The 12,298-nt window shown below is 33.1% G+C and overlaps 1 pseudogene; it reads left to right on the top strand.

Annotated features, from left to right (window-relative positions):
• Positions 1-5,216: 5,216 nt before the first annotated feature.
• On the top strand, positions 5,217-10,633 carry LOC132601211 (G-type lectin S-receptor-like serine/threonine-protein kinase CES101; annotated as a pseudogene).
• Positions 10,634-12,298: the final 1,665 nt, after the last annotated feature.

Raw genomic sequence — 12,298 nt, 5'->3', positions numbered from 1 at the left:
CCAAGGGTCTTACACCTCAAGCTTTGATATAACAGTAAGAGTGCAACTCACGAAGTATTTGCTAATAGGGCACTTTTCAGATTCGAATCCTACTCAAAAAAGAAAAATCCTACCACAAATACAAACCTAGTAGTTAAATCTGTACTCACTTCATACATGTGATGTCTGAAGTTACATATGAATGAAGAGGAAAAATGGTTGGATTTTAGTCATTTTTCCCTGAACTTCAGCCATATATGACTGAAGTTCATTTACTTTTGCCTGACTTTAGCCATTTTTGCTTGAACTCCAGTCATATGTACATTAACTTGGGACAGAAATGGTTGAAGTCAGGTAAAAATGACTGAACTTCAGCCACACATATGACCGAAGTTCGAGCAAAAAATGGGTGAAGTTGGGGCAAAATGACCGAACTTCAGTCATATGAAACTTCAGACATTGTGTCTGAAGTTAGACTTTGTCAAGACTAACTTCGAACACCGTATGCCTGAAGTTGTCCGAAGTGGGTACATGTGCAAAATTATTTAGAAAATAGTTACAAATTAAATGGCGGCGTCAAAATGGATATGTATTGGGAAAATCGGGTGTTATACCCCATTTAAACGGATTAAAGCAGAGTACAACATTTTGGCGATTCCTATTTGTTTTATTTTAAGGAGTCGCCACCTAATTGATTTTAAGGTGAATTAAGACACCTAATTATTAACTAAGGTAAAGCTAACTAAACCCCGTTAATGGTCTGCTTAAATTTTAATTCTAGGTAAGGGTTCTAATTATCCTAAAGGGAAGGGGTTAGGCATCCTCTAGAATCCGTTAACTACGGTTATCCGGCCAAACTTAGGTTAATTAATTAAGGTTAAATAAGGTGCTTAAATTTTAAGAAAATGGCTTATAATATTCCTAAGGTTTTAAAGGGAAAATATAATAACGCTGTTGAAAAATAAGATTTAAAAAAATATATATGCTAAGGCTTTAAATAAAAATGTTATTTAAAACAAGACTTGTAGGATAATTTGCACAAAAAGAGACTTCAAATGCTATTTAAAATGAACTATAAATATTGCTAAGGCTTTAAATAATAATATTATTTAGAGAATGAAATTTGCAAAATATAACGATTTGTATATAAGTAGAAGCTTTTAAGAGAAGACTTAGCCAATTTAAACTTAGAATAAAATTATGTTGTATGAATATAGTGGTGTAGAAAATCTAGACTTATTTTATGAATAGGATGCAAAAATAGATGAGTTTTCTTTCTCTTTTACTAACTTTACTTAACTATATTCGGCTTAAAAATATGTATAATTTGACAAATCTAAAAATGTTTATAAAATGCACTTGAGTTCATATGTGCGTATTAGTGACGTTTTAATTCTCTAAGATAGTAATAATAAATCATGATTCCTTAGCTCAAAATATGTAGTCCTGCTCAGTTATTCTAATGAAGATAAATACTATAGATATTATAAATAGTTTTAACGTAAATAAAAGAGAATGAAAATTATGGAATTAATTAGTAATTTCCTTAGATTAACTACCCACGACACTAATTCCCTAGCTAAGAAAAATAAACAAAGTAGAGGGTTAGTTGCACAATACAAGTTAGATGCATAAAAAAAAAAAAAAGGGGGCAGATAATATTAAATGGGGGTTCAGGCCATTTTTAGGACTGCTGCAATCTGCTTGCTATTTGAGCTTCGGCCCAGCGAATTTCATACGCTGCTGCTGTGGGCTGTTCCTGTCTATTGGGCTTTGGCCCAGAATTTGTTTTGCTATTTTGTTGCGGACAGAGGGCTTGGACAGAGAGAGGAGTCATGTTGGGCTAAAATCCCAACGCCAAATGCGGAAGAAAACGAGTCCCTCGGACTCGTATGCGATAGTCATGCATGAAACGAAAAGAAAAGGAGTTAGTGCGACGGTATAATTTCTATGATATACATGATCATCATACATGGGAAATTTAAAGATAATTAACATGTGCAAAAGACATATTCAGCCCAAAATATAAGAACTTGCAACCGAAACTAAGTGATATATGAAGAAATGGGCAGTGAAGCCCAACTGCCAAACAGAACAGTCACAATAAGAATGGGTGCAGGCCCAAATCGTGTCAAAACACAACAGAAACGTGAAGTAGGCCCAGACACAGGATTGGACTTTTCAGTCAAATATACTCATTCAGACATATGCAATGATCGGTATACACACAGTATTCACAGTATACATGGTATACCTGAAAGGTATACACTAATAGGAAACCCTTGTATACATTTGGTGTATACTAAGGCTCATATACTATGTATACTTCGAGGTATATCATACCACAAACAAAAATCAGATAGGGAATATGAGAAGATAAGTCAACATGAGTATTTGGAGCATAAGTGTAACCAAACAAACAGCAGGCATCAAGGGTTAGGTTTTGATGATTAAATGAGTGGCCACTTATCAAGAATACATGTGAAATTTCAAACCAGTTTTCAATCAGTGTTTCGAATCAATTTTCACAAATATGCATGCGATGACAACTAAGTTCAAGAAGGGACTATTGCAGACTTGAACATTCAAGGATTCAGGCATGAGTAGGTGCACAGAATTAACTGGACAGAATTAAAACTAAAAAGAGGAAAGAGGTTTAACTGGGCATTAGGGGAACAAAAGGGGAAAATACACTCAAGAAATATTCATTTCCAGGAGAACACTGGTCAAAACAGATGACACATTAGGATGCAAGATAGGCTATTTAACCTTGTCCAAATATCAAACAGCCGCCCAAATAATCCTAACAGGTAATTTGGTGACCCTTTGATATGATAAACAGGACACACGTATGACATATGAAACATGATTAACCATAACAGGATGCTCTACATATGCTTGAACGTGACTAAACTTGGGCTAGAATAACATAGAAACATACTTTGACTAGGCTAAGCCAAACAAAGTTCCAATCATGCTTAACTGTAGAATAACTCATCGCCTACAACTTTATTGGATTAAACTAACTTAAACAAGCCAAGCAATTCGATTACTAAGCAAAACAGGGAGGTCTTTCTTCTTCGACTATGATCACTGTTTTAGCAACCAAATAAAGCAATATATATCATTTTTTATTAGAAACAAATCAAGCTAAACATGCTTTGGTTTTTCAACAAATGAAACAAAGGGACCTACACTGACATGACAACTAGTCGCGGCTAACCATATAAACAGCCAGCGATGAATAAGAACCAAGACATTCAAACACGCTTAGCAAAATAAGGTCAACCTATTTAAGATCTAAATAGCAGGGCTTAAACCATGTTGAACTAACTTAACATATCAGGCAAGCTTAATCATCCTACACAAGAACATTATTGAGCTGGTTAACATGTTTAATAACCAGATAAATCATTTCACATAACCCTATTCCTTTTAACTAAGTCAAACTGAACGAATATGATTCATACACAGAACTCGACTGTCCTAACATATATACAGATACTCAAACTGAATACACAAATCCCTGGCGACAGTAAAATGAACTAACACAGAACAAACAAATCTAAAATAAAAAGACACGAAAGGGAAAGGGGAATCACCTGCTTCGGGCGCAGCGAAATGGGCGCGGGGGTTTCGATATCCCTTCAAACACTACAAACTCCGATCTCGAATTTACTCGGACTCAAAACAGTTGCAAGAACCAAAAGAGAACCAGAATAATTTTTTATTTCAAATAAATATCAAAGCAATATTAAAACTAATGAAGACTTAGTAATTTTCCAGGGGATTTGAAGCAGCTGGAAAGAACTTAATTTTAGGGTATTTCGGTGGTTCAAGAACTTCTTTTTAGGGAGATTTTTGCGATTTTTCCCACTTGTCCCTAACTGACTCCCTAAAAGGATTATTTATAGGTGCATCTAGGGTTTTCTAGGATTTGAAAATTGAGAATTGGGCGGGATTTTGGTTCAACGTCCGGATTTTTTCTGTGTATTCCAACCTATTCAGTCAGAAAAAAGAAGGGAAATGGACAAAACCCATTAAAACCCTGTCCCGAAAATAAGAAGAGCTGATAAGAAAAGCTTTCAAGTTTCACAAATGGACGAAATCCATTAAGGATGTTTCAGATCGACAGAAGAGAAAAGGAGGAAGAAGACAAAATCCCCTGGTTTAACACTGACAGGGAGGTACAAAACATTAAACCCCATTCCTGAATTTGACCATGCAGGGGTCTGTGACCATGAAAGGGAACCTGTGGACTCGCTGTTTTTGGTTGAAGAAGAGAAAGAGAAAGAGAGAGGGAGGAGGAGCGTGAGCGGCGCTTGAAGGAAAAGAATGAATAACCCTAATGTTCATTTCAATGAACAAGTTGGGTAGGGCAAGCTAATGGGTAGCGGGCTGGTGGATTGAAAAAGTGGGCTGGGTCGTTTATGGATGTAGTGGGCTGAGTTGAATATTAAAATGTGGGATGGTTTCACTAATTATGCCTTAGCCCAAATAGTTTTTAGGATTTAATTATGGACTGAATTAATATGGACTGGTCCGGAAATAATATGGATTGATTGGACTCGGATTTGGGCTTCTAAATTAAATAAAAGACCCGGTAATAATAATAATAATGACAAAATAATAATAACGATAATGATAATAATGATAATAATAATAATAATAATAATAATAATAATAATAATAATAATAATAATAATAATAACGAAAATAATGATAGCAAGTAACTACAATAGAATAATGAAATGCCGGTAAAATCTAATAATTATAGTAAAAATATAAATAGTTATTCCTAAGTTGCCGAAAATATTAGAACCGCAAATGAGTATTTTGGGGAAGACGGGACAAAATTGGGTGTCAACATCGGGGTCGACCGATGGTGCCGCGAGAAAACGCCACGTGGAGGTGCGGGGCCCATGGGGAAGAGACTCCGGGTGCATCCTTGGGACGCCTCGGCTATGAGGCCTCAGGGCAAATTCGAGGGTTGTTGACCCTGGAGGCAAAGCAAGAGATCGAGACATGATAAACTGAAGGAGCCATTGCAACAGATATGCTTAAGTTTGGTTCTTACTCACAGCTGGCTTGCACTCTCACCAACTCCTGTCCCGTCTTTCAGCCTCGAGTTGCGCAACACTGTGAGACAGGACGTTAACATTAATTATTGGCACGTCACATACATTGTACTTGCATATTGAAAAGTCTAGGGCTTGTGGAAATAAATATACCTTCTAGGAGAAGGAACCGGGCATCTTATCTTCCACACTTGTAACCTTAGAAACCATCATTCTCTCAAGCCTTGAATATACAAATCTCTCTTTACATTATTTGCTAACACATTGTTCCCTTACTTTTTCGTCATTTTTTGCTTTAATACTTTCAGCTTTCCGGGCTGGCTCATCACGAGATTTAATATGATTTGTGATCGAATACGATCCGCTTGTCTATAACCCCATTCCCTAACAAATTTAATTGTCCTAAAATCATTTTTTAGCAGTAAACACGATATGCATGCACATTTCCTGGCATAGAAACGACCCATTGCTCACAGAATTTCGAAATAATTTTTTTTTTTCCCTTTGGTGTTTAACTGACAATGGAGTTAGGGAGGAAGCAAAGGAACAAAATGAGAAGCAAAAGTAAAGCAAGAAAAGGTGGAGAGAGCAGCAATTTGCAGGTTTTCAATTTTAATGAGATGAAGGAAGCTACAAATGATTTTTCATTTGACAATAAGCTTGGACAAGGTGGATACGGACCTGTTTACAAGGTAAACCAATTTGGGATATTTGATGAATTTTTATAACTTCTTCTTTTCCCGGAAAATGGCCAACTATGTTCCTATAATCTCTTAAATTGAGTAACTTAGCTCGCTGATAATTTTTTTATCCAATTAATAATATCCCCTTCCCCGTCTAAAGTCTTGTTTTGCCCTTTACTCCTAATGAAATTCGAACATGAGAGTAATTTTAAATTATAGTAAAACATTTGGCTGCAAATTTGGACCCCAAAGAATTTGGACATATGAGCCCACCTATTTCAAGTTGTTGTTGAGCTTCGAGTACAAGGAAAAACACAATACGAAATGCTGAGGAATATGTATAAATAGATCAAAAGGGCAACGAATGATGAAATTGTGCAATTTCACATAATATATGAGGAAATTTGGACTTTTTCCATTTTTCTCGGGAGAAGAGAGGTGGGGGGATAGTATAAACATGACTAAGAAGTCGAGCCAAACTAAAGTGAACCTGATATTGGGAGTTAAAGTTGGCTCAGGGTGGGGTCGAAGTTGGAATTTGGTATATTTTCATACACCTGAACATGATCGATATCGGATCTTCTGAGAGTATAAGATACAATAACGATCATATCATACATCTGTATTCCTAGTTTTGATCAAGTTCCTTACCATCTTGTACGTCCATACAAAAAATTCTTCTTCATTACCTGTTAGGTTAAATGATTCTTGAATGATAGACACCGAAATTATTTATTTTCACAAACTTATAGAAGCGGAATTGCTCAAAAGTATATTTAAGGGACTATTTAATACCTAACCCCAAACATAAGGGATTATTTTGTAATTTTCTTAACTTCTGTACTTGTAGAATTTTATTGTATAGTAAGGCAAAATAAAAATGAGCATCATTTATTTATCCAAATAGGGAAAGTTGAGAAATGGGCAAGAAATAGCAGTGAAAAGGCTCTCAGAGACTTCTTCTCAAGGATTGGAAGAATTTGAAAATGAAGTGATCCTTACAGCAAAATTACAACACATAAATCTTGTAAAAGTGGTGGGTTTTTGTGTTGAAAGATAAGAAAAGATGTTGATATACGAATATATGCCCAACAAGAGCTTGGATTACTACATTTACAGTGAGTCATTCTTTGTCTAACTGAGTTTAATTAATTATTAATATATCGATAGCATAAAAATATAGTTTTACTCTTGATCATATAATTCAAAGTTAATGGTAGTGAAAGAAAATTTTACATCATCAAGATACATTTATCTGCAATAGGTAATTTTTTTTTTTTTTAAAGAATTATACGTTTCAGTAACTTTTTATTTTATTTTTTATGAAGGATTACATGTAGTTATCTTTTGGATGATTTGATAGTGTAATTTTTTTTTTTATACTATCAGTATATATTTTATATGTTAAACTCAGACAATTTCAAGTAACTATCCATAATAGCTTGTAATTAGTTACTTGATTATAACGTTAAGTAACCTCCTATGCAAGTTAAATTACACAGATAATGTAAAACATTCAATACACCATCAGTAAATATAAAATATTGTATACATCCATCCACTAACAATTTATATCTATATTTTTTTTCATCAACTTGATTTTTTTTCACATATAGATCAAGACAGACGATTACTTCTAGATTGAGAAAAACGAGTGCAAATAATTGAAGGCATTATTCAAGGGCTATTATACCTCCAAGAATCCTCAAGATTAACAATTATCCATAGGGATTTAAAAGCCAGCAATATTCTGTTGGACCTACACTTGAAACCAAAGATTTCCGACTTTGGAATGGCAAGAGTATTTAAGAAGGATGAAGTTGAAGCAAATACAAGACATATAGTTGGAACACCGTAAGCAATATATATGTATAGATTAGAGTTTTAATTTATATATATTACGCCGGTCGGCTGTATAAATAATTTTTATATTATTAAGTCACTTTACATACAGTAGTAGGTAATTTGCCTTGTCTTCAAAATTACGTAAGAGACTCGGTTTTTATGCACGATAATTGTAGATATCTTTTGAATGACCTGATATAAAATCAATATTTTTATATTGTCTATATAAAACTCATGTACATATGCATATCTTAAAGCTTTCTTAGCTAAAAACGTTATGATTATATTCTATCAGATTCAAAATGTATATCCACAAATAATCTAAAATATTAATTTTCATATTTTATGCTAGGTTATTGATGCACATATGCTACAAAACGTGACACGTAATTAATTTTTATGTAATATGATAGTGTAAAAATTTCTTATATCTACTCTCGCTTACTTATGATATACATTTATTGCAGGGGTTACATTCCACCTGAATACATAAAACAAGGCATCTATTCAACAAAATCAGACGTATTCAGTTTTGGAGTGCTTCTTCTTCAAATCATAAGTGGAAAAAGGAATACATGTCTACATGGTTCAGATGAACAGCTATACCTTCTTGAATATGTGAGTAATTATGATAACCTTGAATGTGTTTTCATGTAGGGAAAAAGGTCCAAAATTACTTGTCTATTATTTGAAATAGCTTAATTTTATTGAACTTTTGGTCCATTAATATTCTTGTTGTTAGCAAATGGTCTTATATTTATCGTTGTGGCTAACATAACTCCAGCATGATACGGCTGAATCCCACATGTCCAGATTCTTTAAGAAAAAATATCTAAATATGCCCCTTAATTAGTTCTTCATTATGGTTTAAATTTAGGGAAAACTACATATATATATATATATACATGTTGAGAAGAAATATTTACGAAACGTGACGATAGTTTTCTTTATTTACAAAACATAACGATATATTACGAAACATGACGGATTCTCATATATTTTTCGTTTTTTTCCCCCCAGAAAATATATATATATATATATATATATATATATATATATATATATATATATATATATTAGGCTCAAAGGCTTAAAAAATTACCTCAAATTTTTGTGTATGAAAAATGTATGAAATGTGTATGTATGAGCGAAATTTTTAATATAATTTTCAGACACAAAATTGTGAGCGAAAACTTTAAGCCTTGAATATTGTATGAAAGTTGTTACAATGTTGTTGTTGTTGTATTAATTTTCCAGAAACCTAATATGAACATTATATACGAAAACTGTGAATGAAATTCTAAGTCTTGAGCGAGATATACACATGTCATACCATTCTCATGCATAAAATTTTGAGTGTAATGTTTAAGCCTTGATCGAGATATACACACTTCATACATTCTTCATACATAAAATTTGAGCGAACTTTTAAGCCTTGATTAAGATATACACATTTCATACACAAAAATTTGAGCAATTATTTTAAGTCTTGAATATTGTATCAAAGTTGTATACAATGTTGTTGTTGTTGTTGTTGTATTAATTTTACAGAAATCTAACATGAACTTTATACACAAAAATGTGAGCGAAATTTTAAGACTTGAGCGAGATACAAATTTCATACTGTTTTCATACACACAATTTTGAGCGGATTTTTAAAGCCTTGAATGAGATATACACATTTCATACATTTTTCATACCGTTTTTCATACACTAAATTTTGAGCGAACTTTTTAAGCCTTGAGCGAGATATACACATTTCATACAACTTTCATACAAAAAATTTTGGGCGAAAAAAATATTTAAAAAAAATATTTTTTTTTAAAATAAATTTTTTTTTTTTTTTTTTTAAAAAAAAAGCATGTTTTGTATAGGGTTTGTAATGTTATGTTTTGTAAATATAAAACTATCGTCACGTTTCATAAATATTTCTCTTTAAGATGTATATATACGTAGTTAATTGTCCCTTAAATTTATCATCAAGTTGGAGTTCTGTTACGGATCAAGGACAAAACTGAGACTTTTACTTAAAGGCGGGCCGGGTAAGATTGGACGAAACATTTAAACGGATGCAAACTTGAGCAATTTTGAATAGTATATGACATATTTGATCCTTTGTTCCTTATCTAAGTGGCATGTATCTACTTAATTATAGTCAAACTTCTCTACTATAGCATTGTTAGGTTCAAAAATTTTCAGCTGTTATAGAGAATGACTGTTATACATCTATAACAACATTGATATTTAAATAATATTTGACTGTTATAGGCAAAAAAGATGCATAAAATCTAATTTTCATTTTTAATTGCTAAATTCTAAACTTAATCACACTTTGTATAACGAAGGAAAATCATTTAATGATGAAAATATATTTATATTTTGTTGTATGTATTAAATGATCAAATATTTTATCAAAATCTCTACACTTATTATTGGTAATCATAGATATTCTATTTTTTTTTTTTAAAGATGGTTAATTATTATATTACCAAAAAAAGAAGATAGCTGTTATATGGGGGGTAATTTTTCAAAGAGTGTACTGTTATAAAGTTGGCTATTGCTGTTATAGGTGAAATGTTGTTATAGAGAAGTAAAATATAACATAAAGAATCGGTTCCGAAAAAAGTTGACTGTTATAGAGAGGTGCTGTTATATGCGGGTGCCGTTATAGAGAGGTCTGATTGTACTGGTATAAATTAAAGATGCCGACTTTAATTTAACTTTAAAAAAATGATCCAGGCATTTGAAATGTGGAAAGATGGTAAAGGCATGGAGTTTATGGATGAGTCACTTGATGATACAACATCATCTTGCAAACTATTAAATTGCATGCAAATTGCTCTATTATGTGTCCAAAAAAAACCATTGGATAGGCCTACGGTATTGGAAGTTTCTTCTATGTTGAAGAATATTGCAAATTTAGCTATGAATCCCCCCAAGAGGCCTGCATTTTCTACAAGAGAAGATGAAGAAGGTGACAATGTGAGAGGGGAACTGCAGGAAATAGAAGTTGACACTGCAACTAGTACGCAATTGGTTGCACGATGATATACATATGTTCTCCTCTTGCAAAATGAAATTATTATTTTTAAGCTCCTATAGTTCCTTTTCCTACTATGTAGGATTTTATGTAGCTGAGGTTCAAATTAACACTTCAACCATTATAGATATTTTATAAATAAGAGACAGAAACAGATCCAAAAATTTAAGTTTGATGAGTTTAGCTTTTATATATTTTTGCCACTAAAATCATTATATTTTTGAAATTATGGGTTTAAAATGTATTTTAAAATTTAAGTAATTTTTTACACACACTCATGTCACAGCCCAAGCTCATGACACATATTGTTGACTTTGGCCCAAATGACTTCACGGATTGCCTCATGGGGATCCGCCATCATAGAGACAAAAAGCACGTGTACCATATGAACTTGTGCTCTGTCTTATATAACACTTCTCTCTTCTCTCTTTCCGAGGTGGGATTTGCCTTAGGGGTCATATGCACCTTCCTCAGAAGATTGTCCAGTTAGAAGTCTGTTCGTCCTTCTCTTTGACCCGCTCTACATTATCACTGAACCCAAAACCGCAGGTGTCATTTGATGAACTTTTGCACTATCTTATGTAGCACTTCATGCTTCCCTCCTTTCGAGGTGGGATTTGCCTTAGGAGTCGGATCATATGCACCACTTCCTTAGAAGCTTGTCAGCCTAAAAGTCTGTCAGTCTTTTTCTTTGACCCACTTTAAATTATTATTGAGCTAAAAAACGCACGTACTATGTGATGAACTTGTGCACTATCTTACATATAGCACTTCACTCTTCTCTCTTTCCCATGTGGGATTTGCACCTAAGATGTCATATGCACGTTTTCTTCAGAAGATTGTCAACTTCGAGGCCTGTGAATCATTGTCTTTGACCCCGAAGACGTTGACAATGCACGATAATATATCTTACTCAGCTTGCAAAATTTTCACTGTATTCAATCAACAATAAAAAATGATTTTTCACCTCTTACATAGTTCCTTTACCTACTTTGTAGGGTTTTATGTAACTGAGGTTCAAATTAACACTTCAACCATTATGGGATCGAGTGGATATACCTTTAATCATGATTTGTTATTTTAGAAAAAAGGAAAAATATAATAAAAACAAATATTTTGTGTTTCCGGTACCCAAAAGAAAAGGCTGAATAGGAAAATGGACATTGGTAGTTGTATCGTTTTTTCATTCCCGCCCCCAATTTCACAGGGTTTCATCCAGACACTTTAATGGAACAAGATTGGGATAACAAATTAGTGCAAGTACGAGTGTCGATTTGACTATTCGACCAAAGAAAATATTGATATAAAATTGTTTCTATCATTACGTAAATAAGTTAAATAATATAAAATATGTCTCCTTTAATTATGCACATCAACATCAATTAAAACATGCATAAAGTTTTACGTACGATTTATTGAGGCTAATTAGCACCCGTAAAGGTCACCACGCACCTAGTGGTTAGTAGTACCATTTTTACTTAAAAAGCCCAAATTAGTGGTCTGGTTGAGGGACGAAATTTGTAAAAACATTTTGCAAATTATCTGACCTAATAGAAAGCATTTTGTAATTCCAGGAATTAAATAAGTGATTATTGTGGGTTACATATGATCTTGTACGGTTAGTTTTCTTAAGAAAATGGGGAAAAGAAAAGAAGATCAAAAGAAAGATGAAG

The sequence above is a fragment of the Lycium barbarum genome, chromosome 7 (assembly GCF_019175385.1).
Source record: "Lycium barbarum isolate Lr01 chromosome 7, ASM1917538v2, whole genome shotgun sequence".
Taxonomy (NCBI): domain Eukaryota; kingdom Viridiplantae; phylum Streptophyta; class Magnoliopsida; order Solanales; family Solanaceae; genus Lycium; species Lycium barbarum.
Note: the sequence above shows the minus strand (reverse complement) of the source record. Positions and strands in the feature narration are given on the sequence as shown.